Raw genomic sequence first — 23,526 nt, forward strand, 5'->3', positions numbered from 1 at the left:
AAGATTAGAGTTCTACATAAAAATCAACTGCTTTTTAAGTGTTTTGTTTTACCGTTTGGCAAGCTGAGAAGTGAGCCCAGGGCCTCATGTAAGCTAGGCAAGTACTGTACCTCTGAGCTACACTCACAGCCTTTGTTTTTGTTTCTCCTTTTCCACTTACATCTTGGGAAGAAAGAAAACATGTAGGGCAAAGGTGGTCTGTAATTTTCTGCCGAACTTAGAAAGTAGAGAAATGGGGATGTTAGTCATGTGATTGAGAGAGGCTGAACTGGTCCATGGTTTGGGACTAAAGAGCTATCTTCACCATAGTTTTTGTTGTCTATCCCTCTTTTACCCTTGATATTCAGCAAGTCTCTTGCCTGGTCACAGTTCTGTAACATAGGCAGGGCCCACAAAGGGACTCCATGCCTGGCATTGATGGAGATTTTTAACCTGCATTTTGATTTGCGTGATCAGAGCTGAACAGTAATACAATTACTTGGCTTTAGACCATCTTGGTGTTCATGTTGGTGAGCTTTCCAAGTCAGCTTTTACACTGGAAACTTTCTCCTTAGTGTAAGTGGAGATGGGCTCTTGAACCAGTCATTGTGCAAGGATCATACACAGACAACCAGTTAAGGGTTTGTGCTAATGATTCCTCCCACTGGGGGACATAATTGAATAGCAGCCATAGAAGTGTAATACTCAGACATTGATTCTGGACCTTGAATGCCAGTGTTCAAATCTTAGCTTGTCCACTTCATAGGCCCATGACCTTAGATAAATCCAGTTTCCTCATCTGTAAAATGGGAATGCAGCACTGCTGCCATGTCGGTAGTGCTAGGGCCAGGTCAACACACGTAAAACTTTTAAGGTCCAAGATGCAAAGTAAGAGCTTTCTAAGTTTTGATCTTTGTCTCATATACTTAAGAAACCACCTCAGTGTCTGACATTTGCTCTCTGCCCGAGCCAGGTATGTAGCAGATAGTCCGTCACTGCTTAATAGGTTAGCAAAATACCCAGGTCTGATATTGTATTTTCTGGGGATTCTTTGTCACAGCAAACAAGTAGGTCTTGAATCTGCCTGACCCCTTACTGTTCATTTCTACTCCAAAATAAGGAGGGAAATTCCTATGCCAGGACTGTTCTGCGCTCAAGGGAAGACAGTCATTAACCTGTCTAAACTCTACACTATTAGAACCTCCTCGATAATTGCTTTCATTTAGTTTGGTTAACGTGTGCAGCACAAGTGATAGCAAGATTTTCAGAACTAACTAAATATTTAAAACGTTATTTTAGGGTGCAATTAGATTGGGGCAAAGAGATTAGTAAAAGCCATATCTGATATCTGATATTAAAACTCAGTGAGCCTCTTGGCAAAAGTACCAGTCATTTATCTTCAGTGGTTCTCTGAATCTTCACTCTTGAGAGGCAGATGAGTGTCCCGAAGAGCCACTTACAAGGTTGGTTTTCTCTTGTAAGACATGAATGACACAGTGATGGAGATAAACTGCCTTCCCACTATTACGCAGGAATGCTGTGAGAATTAAGAATGTGGCTGTTAGCCCACGGCTGTGCCATGTGAGGAGGACAGTTGTTCCCTGAGGGCAGAGGGCCATTAGTAGCAGCTGAGCTTGCTAAGAATGCCCAGGGTGTGGGTACCATGGCCAAGCTTCAGGTATTCTAGCTGTCATCAAAGATACTTGGGGACTAACTTGGCAATGATTTTCTGGCTTCCAGGCTACCACTGACCAAAGAAACCATATCTCTGCTTATGTGTTTAAGTGAATACAAGGGTTGTGCTTTCAAAAGGAAAGACTTCAGAAATAACTTTTCTACCCCATTGCAAAGAGGGATGCAATTTTACTGCTGAAGATTTGGAAATTGCAGCTAAGCCAAAAGATGAAATACAGCTGTTCTCTACCACCCAGGGACTGAGTAACTTGGTTCCTTCCTAGGAGATACTCTTGGCAACTGTCTGTGCCAGGCACTTTCTAGGCACTAGAGACAAAGTAACAAGCAAAGCCAGGCCCCTTCTTATGTGAGGTCATGCTCTACCTGTGAGGGTGGGTAGTAAACAAGTGTATAGACATGTACTAGGTCTTGTAATGATTCGAGCAAGGTGTGGAAGATACTGTTAATAGTAGTGTGGGCTTGAGGAAAGACTTTCAAGTGGGGAGACTGAACAGAGACCCTGATGAGGGAGAGTGAGAACCTTGGAACAGTCAGCAGAAGGTTGTTCCAGCCAGAGGAATCAACCTGCACAACCTTAAAGCATACTCCTAAGGTGTGTTTAAAGAACACTATTAAGGCCTTTTAATCCTGCTGTAAAAGTGGCTTATTAACCCTCACCAAAGGCACAGAAACTATTTACTGTCAAACTGTACCATTTATCATTTATACTTCTGCTGGGGTCAGATAGGACCTAGAAACTAGTATGGATCCCTGGCAGTGTGAATGTATTCACATGTATGATGCATACAGCATTCGAGGACAGACTGCGTGCTCAGACTGTGAGAGTTTGAAGCTGAGTTGCTCCAGCAGGAAGACTTGAGTCAAATCATTTAGAGAGGTCAGCTCAGTTTTCTCATCTGTAAAACAGGAACTAGTTCAGGGGACAATGGGAGGGCCAAATGAAAAATGCATTTGAAGGGCTAGTCCACTGTAAGTGTTCAGTAAATAGTATTAGTCATTGTTTACATATCAAAATGTGGCCTCAGCAGATGGCTTTAAAAGGTGCCGTGTGTTCCTTTGGGGAGGGGAGCATGTGTTGGAGACTGAACCCAGGGTTTTTGTATGTAAGCCCTGTATGCTTACATATGTATTCTGTCTCTGACCTGCACTCCCAGTTCTTTATCTAAGGTTAAGGAGCTTCAGAAATTGTATTTGATGCATCAGAGTGAAGGCAGATTCTATTAATTTGCCAAAAAAATGAGCAGACTACAATGAAGGGTTTACAAGGAAGATGTCACACGCATTAGGGTTAGGCTTTTGGTCATGATATGGATGCCAGGTTTTTGAAGATCAGTTTCTTGTCTGTTGGTGCCTGTCTGTGTTAAGAGTTAAAGTCTTTGTTGAGGAATGTAATGTTTCCTTTTACAGAAACTGTTCTTGGTTATTTGTTGTGACCTTAAGGTTTGAGAAAGCCCTCATGAAGCCATGAATCCTTGAAGCCTCCATGAGGCTTGACCTAAATAAGGGCCTTACTTTTGGAGTTTAATACTTCATGGAAACTGATAAGTGGGCGAGTGAGTGAGTCATCGTGAAACACCAGGGCACAAGATCCACATTTTCTGTTTGTCATCTACTCTGCTCCCCTTGAATCAGGATACAATCTTGTCTACATAGAATCAGAAGCTGTAGTCTGGCTGCACTCCAGTCTTCACAGTAATCCTTCCTGTGCTTTACTTCCTGTCTCTGCTCACTGTTTTTTTTCTCTTTTTTTTTGGGGGGGGGAGCAGGGATCAAACTCATAACCTCACACTCACCAGGCAGGCACTTATGCCACTGAGCTAAAGCCCTCGCCCTGCTCACCATATTCTTAACAGTGTCCATGGATTCCCTATGTGACAGTGCAAAGCTGTGATTGTAACTATAGTAGGTTCCCTGAGAAATATATGGCTGGCTAGTGAGAGGGCTGACATTCAGAGTGCAAGCTGGCCACTGGTTAAGGAATACCAGACTGCAACTGGGAGCCCCAGTGAAGAGAGTACGATCAAGCTTCTTGGGATAGAAGCCTACTCCTATTACAACCTACTGTGAGATCTTTGGCATGTCATCTGATCTCTGTTGCTTCTTTCAAAACTAGAGATTTGTCGACTGACAAATTGAAGAAATTTAGAAGTTTTGATATTTCCCCCAGTGAAGGGATTGTGACTTCCCCAAATCATCAACGATGCTCTGGCAGCCATGTCTGTGCAGTTCTCTCAATGGAGCTTACCACCATCTCTTACAATTCCAGTGAGCTGTATTTACATAGCCTGTGTCAGGCCCAAACCATTGCCAGTAGGCCAAATGCAATCCACTGCCTGAATTTACAAATGAAATACATTTGTTTTTCACTTGTTTTCGTATTATCTTTGGCTATGTTATGCTACAACTGCAGAACCGAGTAGTGGAGGTGGAGGCAGTATAGTCCCACCGTACTGAAAATATATGCTCTCTAGCTCTTCCCAGAAAGTTTGGTAGCCCTTGGTCTGAATGAATGATGCTTTCTCTAGTTCAGTGTGCAGCACTCATGTGCTATATGTAGTGGATTTGTGGGGTGTTTACAAAACGCAGTGAAAAATAGCTCTTCCTGTTTCGCGATTACCATGGGAGGCACAAATCATCACTTCAAAGTGCTTTCCTAGCTCTTTCTTCAGCACAGACCTACAGAGTGGCTGTCACAGTGATAGCAAAAGCATCAGTGTTGGAGATAATGCATCACCTGGCCAATACGGTGGATGGCTGAGCTAGGACACATTCTGATTAGTACATTTCTCAAGCCCACACACATAGATACGCAGACATCTTCATTGAATAGCACACCAAAAGATCGTGTATGTGGCATTTTCAAATGATCAGTGTGCAGTAGGTTAAGGGTTAAGGGTAGAAGACAATGTGTCAGAATACTTTTGTGGTTTATATTGAAATATTTCAGGTGCCAAGTATACTTTATTTTTTGAGTTGATGTTTTTGCTCTTCATTTTGCCACCATGCATTGGTTGCAGTTTGATTTTTTTTCTTACTATTACAAGTGCCCTGAATTTAAAGTGGAGTTATAAAGCTATCATTAGTTACAAATAAGTTGAAAACGATATGAATACAGGTAGCTTACCAAACGTCATGGGTGAGCCACATGGCATACTGTGGAGTACCTGTTGTTTTCCTGTAGTCTCAGGGCTGACTAGGAGCTGTGGCTTGCTGCCTCACTCAGCATCATGAGAGAGCACTATGCTGCCTTTACTAGCCTGAGGTAAGACTGAAATTCAAAATTGGAAGTTTGGTTGCCAGGTGCAGTGATGTGCACTTGAAATCTCAGTTACTCAGGAGGCTGAGACAGAAGGAGTGCTTGAGCCCAAAAGTTCAAGGCCTGGGAAATATATATCAAAACTTCATTCTATTAAAAAAAAATGAAGTATGTCTTATTTTGCTGAACATATGTTGCTTTTGTGCCATCATAAAGTCAAAAGGTCAATTTAGGTTGAACTATCATTAAGTTAGGGAAGCATCTGTCATTACCTATCTTGAGGTTATTTTCTCTAGAGAAAGATCAAGAATTGTTTTCAATTTGAGTTTAAAAATTAAAAATGCTTTTATAATGTTTGACAGATTAATTCAAATTCATAGTTACAAATTTGGAAAATGAAGAAAATAAGAAAACGGCTTGTAATCCTGTTATCGGGAGACTTGGCATATGATTCTAAGCTTTTCTGTGTATGCACAGCATTGAATGAAAATTATAATTGTACTTAATATGACTTCAAAATCTGGATTTTTAAGGTCACTTTTTTGTGTATTTATCTTGAAGAGTTTTATTTTTAAATAAGCATGTAACAGTTTATTAACCAGGTCTCTGTTTAAATGTTTTTTTTTTCTGTTTTTAATTTTCTTTTTCTGTTTGTGTTCATTGTCGTGAACACATCTTGCATTTCTAATCATTCTTTTGGGAGCATTTCTTTTAGTTACAGGATGGCTAGTTCAAAGGGAATACACATTTTTCAAGTTTATTATTTATTTTAATCAAATTAGTACAGGCACCTAGTTTTAAAAATCGTTATACAAGGTTTGTAACAGTCTGCTGCCAGTCCTTCTTGACCCTGACTTATGTTCCTCAAACATAAGAACTTTTAAGTTTTTGTTGTTTCTTTCAATATGTATCTTCATATTTCTCAAAAATAAATAACATTATATTGGTTTACCATATCTTGTATTTTGGAAATTGACTTTCGGGTTTTCTATTATGGGAGATGGGAATCTCTGTGACATCACATAACAGTGCACCTTCCCCCACCTCCTTTTTCCTCACTTCCAATCTATAATATCCTGAATTGTCTTTTTGCAGTTCAGTAGTGAAATGGGATGGTATGAATTGCCTTTCTGGTGCATCTTTTTTTATTTACAGTTTCCAGAGTTAATGTGCTTTTCATATTTGCTTATTTATAATTACTGCAGTAAATATATTAGTTCTCTCTTATTTGTAGTTTTGCTTTTCATGGTTTTAGTTACAGAGAACTGAGGCCTGAAAATACTGAAGATTTTAGAAACTAGTATTTCTTTAGTTGTAACTAGCTTTTTTGTAATATATTATTAAAATGATTCTATTTCATTATAATTGTTAATTTTCTACTGTGCCCAATTAATAAGTTTATTATGAGTTATGTAGTATAGGAAAAGACTGTATGTATAGCTTAGGTACTAACCATGATTTCAGACATCCACTAGGGGTCTTGGGACATATCCTGCAGAGGTAAGGGGACTATGGTACTGAGTACTTTCCGTATGCTAGTGCTGTTGTGAATGCTGGGAATACACCAGTGAATAAAACAGACAAAAATTTCATTTTTTTACAAACACGAGCCCTAAACTTTCCATCAGAATTCTTAATATGGCCAAACAGATGAGGTGATCAGGTGAATCATTTTTTTCGGTAGTAGTTTCTTTCTGAAGCTCTGAGCTCTCCTGCCATAGTATGGCCTGGCTGTTTTCTGGGCTGTTGAGGATGCATATCCTCCTTTAAAAACTGAGAAGAGGGACCTTACTTCTCCCTGCTGACTTCTTCACTGTTCTAAAACTTATTTTTTGGCTCAGTTTTTCTATAGAGTAAACCTTTGTTGTTTATAACTGTAAGGCTCTAGTATAAATGTTTTGAGACTTGATAGACATGAGTTACACTCTGCATAATATCTGAGTATTTCTATTTTATGTTCTTTATATAACTTGGTAACGTTATTTGAAAAGAAAAAGCTTCGCCAACATAAGTAGAAGATGATGTCTTACATGTATGTTTCTTTGATTACTAAAGGGGTTAAATGTTTTCCATATGTTTTATGGGATTTGTATATTTTGTAAATTTCTTATTCATGTCTTTTTTTTTTTTTTTGCTTGTGTCCCCTTGAGTACTCACTGAGATTTGAATGTTACTGCCGTGTTTGGAAGTGAAAGCCTCCTTTATATTTGTTGGATTCGTGTGCTTTTACTTCCCTGACAGCTCAGACAAGAATCCTGTAAAGGAGGATTCACTTCATGTGCTTTGGCACACAACAGATATTGCCTGTTCAGTGCATCTATATCAGATTCATTAAAAACCTAAATACCCACAGATCTGTTTTCGCTCTTCCAAGTTCAATATAGAGATTAGGCTGGTCACTGGTCCACAGCCTGTTTGTGTAAATAAAATTTTACTGGAATATAACCACATTTGTATGTTTACATGACATCTTTGGCTGTCACACCACAAGGACAGAAGTTCAGTAGTTGATACAGAGAACATGTGGCCTCCAGGTCTGGAATGTTTACCATCTGGCTCTTAAAAAAAACAAAAGTTCACAAAGTACTGAATTTAGCATCATATAAAATGGGTGACTTCTTGTTCTGATGAATATAAGCTAACAAATATGATTGTCAAACCTTCTGCAAAAACCAGTAAACATACTGATGGTGGCAGTCACCTTCCTTTGAAGGATGCATAAGAGTGTGATAACCTGTGTCAGTATGCCCTACTGTGAATTCCTCAGATGACTGGTTTCCAGGAAAACTGCTGTGTAACCACATTCTCCCCTTTCTGAAAGTCATCTCACTCTGCTTCTCTTCCCCCTCTCCCCAGACTCACACCTTTTGGAAATATCAGATGTGCAAAACTGTCTTTACCTGTCAAACCTCTTGTCATGCTCTTCACAGCTTTATAAAAACAAGTAACATTAAACAAAACCAGCAGATGGAAGGCAGTGGTGAGCATGTGGCAGCTGACTTTGCACATGTTCAAGCTGCTTGTCTATTTTGAGGTGTCTTTCATGTCACTTGTTACCCAGTTTTCCTTCTGTGGCTTCTCTTTGTCCATCCTTGTGACCATCAGTTCTGTCCCCTTCAGGTTCCAGACTCACCCCTCCAGCATGTGCTTATCCTGAAACTGAACACTGCGGTTTGGCTATCTCTCCTCCTCTCCTTCCATGCCCTTGCTTGATGGGGCTTCTCCTGTAGTGTAGGCCTACTTTACTCTCTCTGCCTAGGGCAAGCAAGCTGATTCCAGGCTGTATGCCCATGGGATACCTTGTCTTCTTCCACTGTGCCCATTTCCCATTTGTGACCTTTTCAAGTCCTTGCTAACAACAGTGCCTTTTGGTAGTGACCCATAACCAAAGTCACCAATCAATCTCCTGTATGCTACTTGAGGTGGGGGCATCTTGGTGGCAGCACAGCTGTGTATAAAGATATGCAAGGGGATGATGTGCATGATCATGTCCAGAAAAAGTTTACATGCCTGGCCTGAGACTCCTGGTCTTAGAACAACCTGCCCACTTGCATAATTGATTGTGGACTTGGCATCTGGAAATTTGGATTTTGGAAGGGTTCTTGTCCTATCATTCCCTAATAAGGGTGAGTGACTGTGACTAAATCATTGACACAAACACTTCGGTTTATGCTCAATACCTGCCTTCCTTCTGAGAGTCCAGAATTTTGGCAGCTGTATGGTGTATACCAGAATAGTTCCCAGTAAAATCCCTAGGAATCAAGCAACTAATGAGCTTTTCTGGAGGACAGCATTTCACGTAAGTCATGCTATGCTTTGAATATGATTCATTCCTTTTGAATGAATTCCCCTTTTGCGGGGAATTAAGAAGGTGCAAACAATCAGCCATGATGTTTTAGAGGTAAGACTTTTGGAAAGAAATTAGGAATAGAAAAGATCTTCAGGGTTGAACTCCCAGATTAAATACGGTTAGCTTTATAAGAAAGAGAAGACATACTCACTCAACGCACTCTTCTAACCAAGTGGTTCCCTTGTGCCACTTTGGCATGCTCTCAGCACTAGGTGCAGTTCTTGGACTTTGGACCAGAATAAGCCAGAATAAACCTCCTTTCTTTATAACTTATCCATTCTATGGATATGTTAATTATGTTATTAACAACAGAAAATAGACTGATACAGTTGTCGCAACACATCTCTGGAAGAAATAAATATGTCTAGTACAACTTCACTAGGAGAAGACTTTTAGAAGCTTGCAGCTGGTCTCCTCTGGACTTTGCCCTATGTGCCTTTCATTTTGCAGAATATTGCTTTGTGTCTCTTTCCTGAAGTAATTCTCAGCTGTCAGTATGTATTTGCTACTATGCACCATGAGCACATGTGGTGAATTTCCTATGTCCTCCCAGTGAATCATCTAACTAGATGGTAGACTTGAGGATCCATCCTGGAACTGGGACCTGCTGTCAGGATGTACTGAAATCTCCAAGCCATATAGATTCAAAGCAAACTATGAGGCATCCAGTAGCCCTGCACATGTATTCTTATTTGCTTCCTCTCTTTTAAAAACTTGACTTCAATAAGATGATTTTGAGAAGAGCAGTTTTTTACTTCTTGTATATTCTGAGCTCTGGGTCTGGCCAATTCTGGGAATTAAAGCAGGTGACAGGCAGAGACCAGTTGCATTTACAGAGCAATAAACTAGGGGCTTGGGGCTGGCGGTTTGCTCATCCCCTTGCTCTCTCAGCATTCTTCCTTCCTTTGTTCTTCCACAAGCAAACATAAGCTATTCCTTCCTGTTTCTATTTTGATATATACTGATCTTTGCTTATATAAATTGTTCTTCTGAAATCTCTTCAGTCATCTTTCAGTTCTCGGTTGGACAGAAAGCCTGTGGCTGGTTTTGTAGTAAAAAGGCCGGTTTCCCTAAAAAGGGGCACCAGCAGAATGAATCACTGTGACCAATGGGCTTGCTGATTTGAGGGCTGCTCCTCTAGTTGGTATTTGCTGTCCAAAGAAAAACGCATATGGGAGAGATGGAGCCTGTAGAGCAAAACCAGTATTTTCACCCCTTTAACAATGTGGCAAGAAAGTGTAGTAGAAAATGGTTCTTTCAGTGGAGTTTCAGGAGTGAGCCCACTTGAGCATGGTCAATTACAAACTAAAGTGCTGAGTTGCTGCTATAGTTGAAATGCAAAATAAAATGGGCAAAGCCTCACTTCAGTGAGGTTCTAGAGAGGAAGACTAGCAATATACAAGTTCACATATAATAACAACAACAATAATAATGGTAATGTTATTGTTTGGGTCCAGCTGTTTCGCCAAAGCCTCATGTGACCATAGGTGGGTTTTTTTCAGAGATGGCTAAATCTAGAGCCTGTAATTACTGAATCAGTACACTTATTGGTGTGGCACTGCTCTGATCCTGGTAGCCTGAATACAGTATAAGGGACAGAAAGAGACTTGTCTTCTCCCAGCTTGCTTGCTTTTGCTATCTTCTGCTTGTCATGAACTATTTCTCCTCTGCAATGCCTTGCTGCCAAGCCGTCCTGCCTTGGAGCCAGCTCTTTCTAACCAAAACCTTTACAAACTGTGAGCTTTAAGTAAACCTTTTCCCCTTTCACTTTGGATGTCAACTAGTTTTTCTCAGCAATGAGAGAAAAGTAACTAAGAGGCATCAAAGAGAGGTGATTGTGATTTTTAAAAAGCAGGAATAAGAGAAATTTGCTTACCCAGTGAGTTCAAGGTCAGCCTAAACTACATTAATGAGACCCTGTCTAAAATGAGGGCTGAGGGCCAGGTGTAATGGCACACACCTGTAATCCCAGCGTTCAGGAGGCTGAGTTAGGAGGAACACTACAAGTTCAAAGCCAGTCTGGGTTACATAGTGCAAGACTCAAAAAAAAAAAAAAAAAAAAAAAAAAGAGGACAGAATGAGAAATTTCCTGGGAGAGTTAAAAGTATATTGTAGAATGAATGCTCCTTTCCATCCAGATTAGTTTGTTGAGATCCAAATATTAGTGTAATGGGGCCTTGTGGAGATGATTAGGTCTTAAGCATGGACCCTGTGAATGGGATTAGTGTCCCTGGAGGCAGAGATGTGAGATCTTACCTGGGTGCTCTCATTCTTGGCCATGTAAGGCTATGAGAGAAGACAATCATAAGCAAACGCAGAGAAGGCTCTCATCAAGTGCCCTGTTATGCTGGTACCTTGACTTCCAGTCTTCAGGTCTATAAGAAATAAATTTCTGTGGATGCTCAGTTTGTGATAATCTGTTATAGCAACCCAAACTAACCAGAGGATGCATTTAAAGTAGTAGTGGAAGGCCTCTGAGGGAATAGAGTCTGAAATCTGAGTGTGAGCCAGTGTGGTACATGTGAAAATGATTCATGATAGAGCAGCAGGGAGTGAGTCTAGGACACTGGACATTCCTTAGCACCTCTGCAGGCCAGAGTGAAGCCTTTGTGTCTAGAGTACAGGATAAGAGGGTAAGAGGCAGCTGAGCTGAGGCTGAGAGCTCTGTATGCCGGCAAGGTTGCACATTTGATACCGTGAGAATATATTTATGCAGCATGTGACAGCAACTGCTATGATTGCTTTAGGCATTTTTTCCTAGAAGCTTATAATGTTTCAGCCCTGCTAGGACCTTCTTTTGATGTTTTACATTTGGTGGTTTCTCAGATAAGCATTTAGCTTGCTATGGTATTTCTTCTTTCGTGTCAGTAAACATCAAGTCCAATCTATTCTAGAATTTCCCATGACTATTTCTCTAGAAAGTTGTCCTGTCAAATAAGTCACTCTGGTTACTGTGTCAGGGTTGACATGTATGATAATATCATCTCTTCTTTTTGTCTGCTGCTTGACATTTCTAATCTATGAAAAACCCATAGAGAATGAAGTAAATAGCCACTTGTCTTTACCTTGATGAGTAGACATTGCCTAGTTTAGTGAATATCACCTTAGTAACTATCATGGCAATACCATGTTTTTTTGTTGTTGTTATTTTTCAGATTGTGTCTAAATTCTCAGAGCTCCAAAGCAGAACAGGAAAGGTAGAACAGGAAGCAGTAGCAGGACATCATTGTTCTCCTCCCACCCATTTATTGACTGATTATATGGAGAGGAACTAGAATCAAGAAACACAGAAACCAATTCTGAAACTTTCTGTCTTTATTCAGGACCAGAGGTATTCCTTGCACACCATCTCATTTAATGTGTGTAAGAGTCCTCTCCAGAGAGGGTGAGAGGTGTTTAGCTCAGCAACGTAAGTGCCTGCTTGACAAACACGAGGTTGTGAGTTTGATCCACAGCACCAAAAAAAAAAAAAAGAGTCCTCTCCAGAGGAGACCAGTGAAGCTCAGAGAGAACTGTGAGGTCACCTGGCTCTTGCATAGAATGGCAAACTCATCTGTCCACCATGTACAGGTTGATGAGAGTTTGTTGCCATTGCTAACAGCTTTGATTTGGGGATAAAGTTGGGTTCTGATTTCTGAATATTTGAAATGAGGAGTTTCAAGTTCTCTCTGAGGCCTTCCAGTTTGTATGACTTTAATAGACTTCAGTTTGTCCCCTCCTATCCCTTACCCATGCTCCTGCTTGTCCAGGGTCCTAGACATCATTGTATAGCCCTCCCCTCTCATTAGCATCTATGTCACATGTATTTTTTGTTTTGGACCACAGCTGGCAAAATCTGTGTTCCATGGGCAAGTCCTATAATAACTGAGATTGTTTGCTTGTAACCAGAGATTGACCTTGTGACCTATGTGACTTGCTCCTGAAGCACTTTTAAACTCCCTTAGGTTGAGCCAGGTGCCTAACGTTTCAAAGGAACAGCCAGGTGCCCTGGAGTTCATACTTCAAAGCAGGGTTTCCAGATGCTTTCAGATGAAAGGGGGACCCCCTGTGCCTTCCCAGTTGTGTACCTGGCTCAGGGCACATCTATTGTTGTCACTGCTAAGAATGGCAAGCAGGCAGGCAGCTATACCTCTAGGGGAGAATGAGTCCTTAATGGACCTTCACACATGACAGGTAGCCTGTTCTTTCATTGCAATTCACTTTGAGTGCCACTGTGCACCCTGGTCCCTCTTGCCTGTTTTCATAACATGTATATGATAATAAGTGCTACTATTCAGTGAGTGGAAAATATGAAAATTGAAAATAGATGGGAAGATTCATTAAATTGCAAATGAATACATTATCGGTGGGCACTTGGTTCCAAGCAGTAGGCTGGTTATTTGTGTTGATTTTAGTATAAGTATGGGAGGAAAATAACTTAAGACTGTGGGTGTTAAGAATAATAGGTGGATGGCTAGCCTGATTGTTTCATCCTTTACTAATAGCTAATTGCTTCATTGTCAGTTTAGCCCCATGGACCTTATACATTGTGGGAAGATGCCCATACTGGCAGGAATCTATCTTCATTTTCAGTATTTTCATGTTGATGAGTCTTAAGGTCAAAATATAAGGATTTCATTTGCCACAGAACCATTAGGTTTATGTATTTGGGATAATGCTTTTCATGTTACTGAGACTAATTTAGAAGGATTTTTGTTACAAGTGTGTCTCAGTGCAAGTCAAGTTCTCTGTGAGGGAACTTGCATTCTGATAGCTGTGGTTTTATATAAAGCAGGACCAGATAATACAGTTTTGTATCCCCCCTATATTGATTAGCATTTAGGGGCTGTTGAAAGTGCCAAAAAAGAACAGAAAAATGAGAGATGGCCAGAAAAATGCAGAAACCATGGTTAAACTTAGTATGAGTTGAATGTAGCCATGGTACAGCTGGATTGTACTTGAAGCGTCTGCTAAAGCTGGCAGTGAAGTTGAGAGTTTAGTACGCCCAATCAGCGCCATAGCTTTCTTCACTCAGAGAACATGAGCTATTTTGATGTCCTGTTGCAGTAATTTCCAAACATTGAAATGAAGAAATAAGTTATATTTGGAAAGAAATCTTCATAGTGTTGACAGTATCTACCACCCTCTTTGGCTTTCTGTTTTATTCTCTTCTCTGTTGCAGTTTTAGTAGGTGGTTTCATTGCTTACTAAAGGGATTCATTCCATCTTGATTTATCACCCAGATTCTTCCCAAAGACTACAAGAGCAACAGTAAGTGGCTGGCGGCTGGCTTGTCACTGCTATTATTGGCTTCAACCAAGCAGGAAAAGGGTGTTCAGTTTCTGTTGGAACCATCAATACATTTGGGCAGCTTTGAATACCCACCAAGAGTGGTTTTCTTGAAGCCTTGAATTATGCCAAGTTGTAATCAGGGTTTCAGTTCAGTTTTTTAACTTTACACAACAAATATCCCCCTGTCTTCCTCTAAATCCTATTTCAAGGTAGGAGGATGGGTTTGATGGTTTTACAACATTCCTTCCAAACCATAGGAATTTTACAATTTATTATAATATGAACCAAAAAATGACTACAGCTTTTATTTGGGAAGTAGAAGACAGAGGTGAAATTCTTTGGAAGGGTGGAAGGTTTTATTAAGTAATATTTGGCAGTCTTATGTATATATGTTTGTTCTTAGTTGAATTTTTTTTTTATAAGAGAATACTGTGTGATCTTGCCATTAAGGCCAAGAGGTGGGGCAGAAGGAGTGGAAGGAGAGAAGCAGCATAAATTCTCTAAATTTCACCTCACTGAGTAGACTAAGTCCTTTGTATGTCAGTTGCTATTTTCCATGTGAGTGTGTTCCGGGGATTTGGAGATGGTCACCTGCTATTTTAAAAAAATTATTCAAAATTTAAAAACTCACAGTGAACATACTCCTAGCTAAACTGGGAGTCAGTTTCTGGAATTTGTGGACACTAAATACATACCAGATACTAGTTAAGGGAGCAGTTGCCTGGCTCATTTAGTTCTTCTGAGTTTCCTCTTGTTAATATCTTTGGCTTCAAGTTTTGATTGCCAAAAAGTTAAATATTCTTTTTGTCTTTGTAGCACATCACTGATTAATATGGTTCTTCCTCTTTCTTTTTGTCCTTCCCTGATTTTTCCTTTTCACCTTGTAGAATTAATTTTGAACTTAAATCACTTTTCCTTATTCTCATAGAATACATGATTGAAAACTGGAGACTCTTTTTATACAGCAGGCCTTATTCTGTAGATATTGTAATTTATTTCACTTAACCTCTGTGTATTCTGTTATTTATTTTACTATGCTAAAATAGATATGATGTTTGATTAGGATATGGGGGGAAAAACCAATATTCAAATGGTAAGAGCTGTAGAATCCAGAAAAGGAAAGATGGGTGAAAATTACTACTTTTTCCAAACTGGTTAACATGAGGAAATTATACTTTTTAAATTCATGTTTATAGTTACTTCTCTAAACTCAAAGGCAAGACTTTCAATATAGGGGAGGGAGCAGTTTACCAAATCCTCTGCACAAGAAGGAAGATAAATCTGACAAGACTGTCAAATGTAATCCTTTTAGGGCTTTGGAAATTGAGCAGGAGTACTTACCAAGTTGAAAAGTGATTATTCTAGGACTTGCGTAAGAACAGACAGAGTTGATGGTCTTTTTACATGGAGTTGCTGCATTCTTCCCCTATCCCTGTCAGCAGGGCAGCTCTAGTAAAGAAGGGCAAGCTGGCCCTTCAGCTGCATTGATAGAGTAAGCCTGATTTCCAACCCCAGCAGTTCAATCAGCAACAGTATTAATCTGGGCAAATGAATAGGAATACGATAGACACTGCTAGACTGAGAATTTTGTCCGTTTTGGGTCAAGCAGTGAACCAGAAGACTAATCATATATTTAGTACGGTGATCAAAGAAATAAAACTTCCCTAAGAGGCTTGAGTAAGTTCTCCACGAATCTGTTCCACAGAGACCTGAGAGGCCCCAAGCTATCCCCTCATCTTGAGCTAACTGTGAACCTGTGTATAAACAGGTGGAGCAATAGGAGTGGCAGACCCTTTGACAGTGTAAACTTACTGCTGACTGGAGATGTTTGTGTACACACACTGACCAGTCCTTGGCTTCACACTGAGCTGTGCAAACACAGGAACAGTGCAAGCTTAGAAATAAAAAATAAAAAATAAATAAAAAGTGAAACCTGAGAACTCTGTGTAGAGATTAAAAATAGCCCAACACCCCAGAGTAACGGATTCCACAGATTTAGCCTGGGCCAGTGGTGGCGAGTCTATGGCATGGGTGTTACTGTATTTTTCTTCATTAACAAAAGATGTTAATGAACAATTGTATTTTCTAAACTAAAACCTGGGTATTCAGATTTAATTTCAGTGTTGGCACTTTGCGAATAAATAAGTGGGTTTTAGGTCACAGTGTGACACTGTCTCTAAAAGGTTTGCCATCACTGGTCTAGACAGTTGCTAAACAGACAAAATAATAGCAGCAACAGCTCTACATAAAAATCTAGAGCTATTAAATATATTTCAGAATTTTTAGTTTAAGCCAAAATTTGAGAGACGCAAAGCAGACGGAAGTAAAATCAATAGTCAGGAGGAAAGAAAAAACAGTGACTAGAAATTTCTCTCAATTTTGAATTTAGCAGACTTAGCTTCAAAGCAGCTATTATAAATAAAGAAAACCATGTTTTAAAAAATTAAAGGAAAGTAAGATGACAATGACTGAAAAAAAAAATACAACATCACAATAAAAATGACATATTGGCAAGCACAAGATCCTAAGCTTGATTCCCAGTACTATATATGCATACATAGAACAAAATGGAAATTCTGAAAGGGGCAAAAGGAAAGTAATTGACATGGAAAAGTTACTGAAGACACTCATAATATTTAAGATGTCAACAAAAACAGTGAATCTGGAGAGAAATGTGTAAAAATGACCAATATGAAGAACAGAGTGTAAATACAAATGATAAACCAAAGTTGTTTCAGACACATAGATGACTTCAGGTGAATGTGCAGTGCCAGCTCCAGAAGAAGAAGGAAGAAAAATAGAAGGAATTGGAATAACATATGAAGAAATACTTGCTAAAAACTTCCAAAATTTAAAAGTTTTTGGTTACTGACCAAAAAACTCAAGTTAATTAGAATTAGTGTAAACACAAAGAAATTGGCAGCTGGACACATTTTATTACAACTCTTAAAAGACAGAGAAAATCCTGAAAGTAGCAAGGGAAAAATAAATACAAGAAGCAACTGACAGTATTATATAAAGCACAGAAAAAGGAGAAAAAAACAAAAACCCAAGTATGTGCTTTTCCAGCAAAACTCTTCTTCAAAACAAAGACAAAGGCAGTCTCCGGGAATTTGTTGCTAAGCAGATTTATCTTATAAGAAAAGTGAAAGGAAATTCTTTAGGCCAAAACTAAATTATACCAGGTGGTAAAATAAATCTACACAAAGACAAAGAGTACTACTGAAGGTAAATGTGAAAGATGGTCATTTTTTCTTTTCTTCTTTAGGATTCTATAAAAGTAATTATTGTTGACTGTGTAGCATATCAATATAATTTACAGATATAAGCACTTGTGTTAGAAGATTGTAGTTAATAATTTAAGCCTCTGTATTTAAAAAAAAAAAAAAAAAAACTAGAAAAAAGGCAAAGCCAAAAGAAATCACAAGATAATAAAATTAGAGTGGAAATTAGTGAAATAGATACCAAAACAATGTAAAAATCCATTAAGCCAAAAGTTAGCTCTTTGGAAAGGTCAAGAAAAATGACAACTATCAAACAAAGAAAAGAGAAAAGTAGACACTAATTATCAAAATTATGAATGAAAGAAAGGCTATCACCAAGGCTTTCTGCCAGTACAGAAAGTAAAATTCTAAGAGAATGCTATAGGTTTATGCCATCAAATTAAACAGATTTGTAGAAATACAGAAATGGAAAAATTTTAGAAAGACAAGTAAATATTTTCTAATTCAAAACATCTAAATAATTCAATAGCAAATAAAACTTTGAATAAATTGTCTTCCCACAAAGAGAATTTGAGACCTATAGTGTGAATTCCATCAAGTACACAAGAAGGAAATAATCCTTCACAACTGTTTCCATAAAACTCATTCTTGGTCTATTAACATGCAGATGTGGGTAGAGGCCATGGGTTAGAATAGAAGTTGCTTTAAAAAAAATAGAGGTTGCATGACTGTTACGTGTAAAAACAGATGATTTCAAAGCAAATAGCATGAAGTCAGTTTAAAATTCTGCTTTCTTTCTGAGTGAAGAAGGCAAAAGAACAGAAAAAAGGAGTAATCTTTAAAAGATAATAGTAATTCTTTTTGCTATGAAAAGAAATATCCCTATTTGAGAATAATCTTTTTTAGTACATATTTGCAGGATATAATGTTTACATTTCCATGTGGAGTTGATACATATATATAAGACATCTTAATTTATTTTTCATCTCTTTTTCTTCCCATCCTTCTCTTGATGCCCTTCTCATTTGAGAAAGACCTCACAACTTCCTGCTATCTTTTATTTTGCTCTTCATGTATAATTTGTATTTCTCATAAAAGACAAACCCAGTGGTATTAAGCTTGTGTGTCTAATTTATTGCACTTAACATTATGGTCTCAAGGTGCATCCATTTTCCTTAAAATGACTCAAGTTTATGTAATATTTATACACAGTGGAATACTAATCACTGTAAAGGGACTAATACTCTTACCTGAGCCTTCCCCAGCGTTCTTCATCTTTTCCAGAAATGCCCAAATGCATCATTGCTTCTTCTTTGGAGTTCAAACTTGATCTGTCCAAGTACCAGTACCACCACCACCATCATCTTTAATTCATAAATTTATATGAATTGTATGAGTCAATGATATGGTTTGGATCTAAGTGTCCCCCCCAGAATCTCACAGGTTCAGAGATGGGGTTTTGGAGGTTTTGGAAAGACAGTTGAATCATGAGAACCCTAACCTCATGATCAATCCATTTATGAGTTCAGAACTGAATGCACTTTAAGAAGTGGGGCCCAATTGGAAGAGGTGGATAATGTGTCTTTGAAGATTCTCTCCCTCTCCCTCTATCTCTCTGTCTCCCCTTCCCTCTGTCTCTTCCCGTTCTTTGTCTCTTCTGATTCTTTCTCTGCACCTCTTTTCCTTTTCTCTTTCTGCTTTCTGATGTGAACAGATTTGCTTCACCATCTCCTTCCACCAAAATGTTTCTGCCTTGGAACCAGCCAACCAGGGACTGAACCCTCTGAAACCATGAGCCAAAAGAAACTTTTTCTCCTTTAAGTTATATTATGTCAGGTAATGTGATTTGTCCCAGCAACATAATGTTACCTAATAGACCTAGTGTTGGTCCAGTGTTGCTGTGGATAATAACTTTAAATACAAGACTGCTGAGTGACTAGTGATCTTTTAGAAGTGTTAACCTTACTGACTACTATCTATGTACATTACTAGGGGTAACGTACATATATGTACACAAACACGTTTTTAGTAGAGTATGATCAAATAAATTGTTTGGTACAGACCAGAAATTGTATAGATGTCCATAAGGCAGACTAACAATGCCTGTTTGGGCTAGAGTTTTTTTTTGTTTGTTTGTTTTTTGTTTTTTTTTTTTGTTTTTTTTTTTTTTTTGGTGGTGGTACTGGGGATTAAATTCTGCTCTTACAAAGTTTCACTATTAAAGGGGAATAGTTTTGAACTAGACCTATAGGCTGGGTGAGAGTTGAAGCATATACATGACTTTCATGATAATAGAATAAATCCTTCCACAAGGGTGATTGGCAAAAGATTAATAAATGGAAATTAGCAGAGGAAAATAATGTTCTCATATCTGTATTTTTTAAGAGGATAAAACCAAACAAAATAAAATGGAATAAAGCCAATCAAAACAAATCAGGGGAAGTGATAGACTTCAAAACAAGATAATAGGAAATCAACAGTGGCTGCCATAATGCCTCTTGTTATCTTCAAAATAACTGTCCATACCATCAGATACATTAAAATCAAACAAGAAGAAAACCAATCAAAACAGTGAAAGCAATACAGGACTTCAAAACTAGATAATAGGAAATCAACAATGGCTACCATCCTATATCTTATCTTTGAAATTGCTATCCATACCATAGATATAATAGTATCAAACCAAACAAAATAGAATAAAACAAATCAAAACAAAACAATGCAAAATTATAACTGATGATATAGGCAATTCTTCTTAAGATAGCAAGAGGCATTATGGTAACCATTGTTGATCACCTTGTATTTTATTTTTACATTATGTATTATGTCTATCTTTTTTATTTGACTGACTCTGTTCTGTTATGTCACATTTGGTTTTACTCTCTTCAAAAAAGAGTAATAAGAACTGTGGGAGTAATAAAACCCAAAATGTGTAATTGTCATTGTACAAAAGAGAGGAAAAGAAAGTGCTCTAAAGGACATAATTGCATGTATATTTAAGTATATAAGATAACCATATTACTGAGTTTTGTTGGATCATTGAACAGAACTGTTTGCAGTCTCACTGTTTGAATGTCCACTTTTAATTTTGTAACTTGAACAACTATTTCTAAAATGACAATATGTAATCTATTAACTAGTAATTTCCTACTCTTTATTTTTTCTTAAATTCTGTATACCTTTTTTTTTCTTTTTCTCTTTAAATAAAATTAAAAAAAATTATACAAGACTTTAAAACCAAATAATTTGGAATTAACAATGACTACCAATTTTCCTTTTTAAAGGTGTCCTCCCCTTTCACTTTCACAAGTATCTGTTGTACATTTTGGATCCCACTGACTCCTTCAGTTTTATATACTAAGGAAGCAATGTGATGTTCATCTATTTGAATCTGAGCCATTTCATCCAAGAGCATGATCACAAGTTGCACAAGTTTACCTACAAGAGCCTCATGATTATCTTTCTTTATAGCCAAGTAGCTTTCCATTGCATAAAAATGCTGTGTATTTCTTATCCATTCTCTGGTTGATGGGCAAGCTACCCCTACTTTTTTCTGGTTCCTTGTTGCATGGAACATTGTTTTCTCTCCTTTGACTTTCAGCCTGTGAATTTCCTTCCAATTTAATGTGTTTTTTGTATTCTTCATATTGATGGATATTTTTTCTTGATCTACTCTCCCTGTGATTCTTTTTATAAGTGAATTGAGACCATCTACATTAATGGTTATGGCCGCCATGCACTAGTTTGTCTTTCCAAAGCTTTTTTCTGCCGTTGGCTCCCTACTTTTCCCCTCCATTCAAGTGTCTGCCAAACTCAGCAATCTCACTATTCTACTGTTCCTGAAACTGTGATCATTTTTCTCTCTCTCTAGTGTATCCTGCAGTATTTTTTTTTTAAACCGGTACCAGGGATCGAACTCATGACCATGAGCTTGCAAGGCAGGTGCTTTATGTTGCTGAGCTAAATCCCCAGCCCCCTATCCTTCAGTACTCTTTATAGGGTTGATTTGGTGGTCATGAATTCCTTCAGTTATTTTTTGTCATGGAAGTATCTTACTTCTCCATTAATTTTGGAACGGTGCATCAGTCTGGTTTGGAAATTGTTTTCTTTCAGGACTTAAAATACTTTACTCCAAGCTCTTTGTGAGTTGATGGTTTGTGTTGAGAAGTCTGCTGTGATTCTGATGAGTTTTCCTTTATAGGTGGTCTGTTTCTTTTCTCTAACAGCCTTTAGTATTCTGTTCTTGAGTTGAGTTTCTGGGATCTTGATTATTATGTGTCTAGATGTAGATTTATTTTGGTTATGGCTAGTTGGAAGTCTGTATGCCTCACTTATCTGTATGTCAGGTCCCTTTCCCATGCTTGGGAAGTTTTCTTTTTTGCTGACACTTATCACTTAAATTACTTTTTTTTGCATCATCTTGCATTGAATTATTATTTCCTGGTTCCTTGTTATTTTTAAGAAATTTTTCTTTTATCACTGTTAGCTACCATCCTGTCTTCAAGATCTGAAAATCTATCTTAAATTCTTTCAAGTGGTTTTGCCACCTTTCAATAGAGTTTTTAATTTCTTGGGTATCTCTTTGAGTCTGTTTTATGCGTTACAACTTTTTCTATATTGTTCATTCAAGGTTTCCCTCATTCTCCTGTGCTCTTCTTTTTTAAATTTGTGTCTTTAGATGTGCTCGGCAACCCTTTTATTATGTTTGTCATTTCTTTTTTTTCTTGGGATGATATTTCTGATCTGATTTCTTTCATAGCCTCATGAAGTAGTTTTTCTACTTCACTTGCCATCATCCCAGAAATTTTAGGTGCAACCTCTACTTTCTTCTATGTCATATTTGCTGGACTAGTTCTTTTTGGGCTAGTAGCCAGAGATTGCCATTTGCTCCTGTCTTGACATTTTCCTGGGTTCCTCCAGATGAGCGGGTTGGGGGGTCCCAGACACCTCCCATGTTGGCTACCTGCACACAGTAAAGAGGGATTTGTGAGGCACCTGGGTCTCTCCTAATCCACGTTTATCGAGAGGTGATGGGATGTGGGGCAGATTCTCCAGATACTTTCAGCCTCCCCAAATACATGCTGGCTAGTTCTCCTGGCCTGTGCTGGCTACCTACAGGAGAATTCTGATGGTGGCCTGCATGTACGGGGGGCTGGGCTGGCTGCTTCTCCCTGCCTGTTCTGGTTACCCATGGGAGAGTCCAGATTCGTATCTGTATTCCTAAGCCAGAAGAAGGCATATGTTTTTAAGCACCTTAGCTTAATTTTTGTGTGAGTACAAAATTGCATATAATGCATGGTACAAATTATAAGTATATAAGTTGATGAGTTTTGATAAATGTATATAATCATAAAAACTCCAATTCAGGAAGATAAAAATATATTTATCACTCTAGAATGATTTGCTTTCTTCCATTCAGTGTTCATACCTCATATGCAATCTTTGTTATGATTGCTGTCACCATAGATGACTTTTATTTCTTCTTGAGCTTCATAAAATTTAAATCATATATGAACATTTTTGAGGGGTCTAAATTCTTTAATCCAGCATAATGCTTTTGAGATTTTATCCATGTCATTTCATGTATTAGTAGCCTGTTGTTTTAAATCACAGAGTAATACTCAGTTGTATGAGTGTGCCATATTTGATTTATCCATCTTTTGAATAATAGGCATAGAAATCATTTTCAGCTTTGGACTATTGTGAACAGTCCTGCCAAACATACGTGAGCATATGGATTTTTTCCTAGGTAATAGTTTATACTGCCAAAAGTTTTTCATCATACTTTTATTATTCTGCTAGCTATTAAATCTGTAGAATTTGTAATGATATCCTTCTTTCATTTTTGATATTGGCAGTTCGCATTTCCTCTTGCTCACTCTTGGTTTGGCTTTATAAATTTTATTCATTTTTTCAGAGAACCAAATTGCTTTTAAATTTTTTCTTTATTTGTATTAGTTGAGATTAAATCAGAACCACCAGGAAGAGTGTTGAGTATATTAAGGATTTGTTAAGAGGAATTTGGCCTGTTGTAGTTGTGGGAGTTGGTGTAATAGTTGCTGTAAGGCTGTTTTCTTTGTGCTTGATGATCGGGTTTGCATCCACAGAGCAGTTGTCCAGGAAGAAAAGGTAAGTGTTAAGTGGCGGACAGTAAGAATATGCTGGACCACACATCACACATGAAAGAGCAGGAGTTTGTTTTATGAGTTTTGTTTTTGCTTGCATCTTATAGATATGAGTGTTCTTCAGTA

General features: G+C 38.2%; 1 protein-coding gene across 5 annotated transcripts in view; it reads left to right on the forward strand.

Moving 5' to 3' along the window:
• Positions 1-23,526, forward strand: part of Mgat5 (alpha-1,6-mannosylglycoprotein 6-beta-N-acetylglucosaminyltransferase) — a 338,130-nt gene that overhangs the window by 161,019 nt on the left and 153,585 nt on the right. The window lies entirely within an intron of this gene.

This window comes from Cavia porcellus, unplaced genomic scaffold (genome assembly GCF_034190915.1).
Source record: "Cavia porcellus strain 051 isolate PalLab524CR breed Dunkin Hartley unplaced genomic scaffold, mCavPor4.1 scaffold_12, whole genome shotgun sequence".
NCBI classification, from domain to species: domain Eukaryota; kingdom Metazoa; phylum Chordata; class Mammalia; order Rodentia; family Caviidae; genus Cavia; species Cavia porcellus.